Below are 746 nucleotides of genomic sequence, written 5' to 3'. Positions count from 1 at the left end.
CAAGATTACTCTACCCAGCAAGGATCTCATTCAGATTCAATGGAGAAATTAAAACCATTACAGACAAGCAAAAGCTAAGAGAATTCAGCACCACAAAATCAGCTTCACAACAAATGCTAAATGAACTTCTCTAGGCAGGAAACACAAGAGAAGAAAAAGACCTACAATGACAAACCCAAAACAATTAAGAAAGTGCTAATAAGAACATACATATCAATAATTACCTTAAATGTAAATGGATTAATTGCTCCAACCAAAAGACACACACTGGCTGAATGGATACAAAAACAAGACCCATATATATATGGTGTCTACAAGAATGGACAGATCATCCAAAATGAAAATAAATAAGGAAACACAAGCTTTAAATGACACATTAAACAAGATGGAATTAATTGATATTTATAAGATATTCCATCCGAAAACAACAGAATACATTTTCTTCTCAAGTGCTCATGGAACATTCTCAAGGATAGATAATATCTTGGGTCACAAATCAAGCAATGGTAAATTTAAGAAAATTGAAATTGTATCAAGTATCTTTTCCAACCACAATGCTATGAGACTAGATATCAATTACAGGAAAAAATCTGTAAAAAATACAAACACATGGAGGCTAAACAATACACTACTAAATAACCAAGAAATCGCTGAAGAAATGAAAGAGGAAATCAAAAAATACCTAGAGACAAATGACAATGAAAACACGACAATCCAAAACCTATGGGATGCAGCAAAAGCAGTTC

Source organism: Physeter macrocephalus, chromosome 14 (genome assembly GCF_002837175.3).
Source record: "Physeter macrocephalus isolate SW-GA chromosome 14, ASM283717v5, whole genome shotgun sequence".
NCBI classification, from domain to species: domain Eukaryota; kingdom Metazoa; phylum Chordata; class Mammalia; order Artiodactyla; family Physeteridae; genus Physeter; species Physeter macrocephalus.
This window is presented reverse-complemented; position numbering follows the sequence as displayed.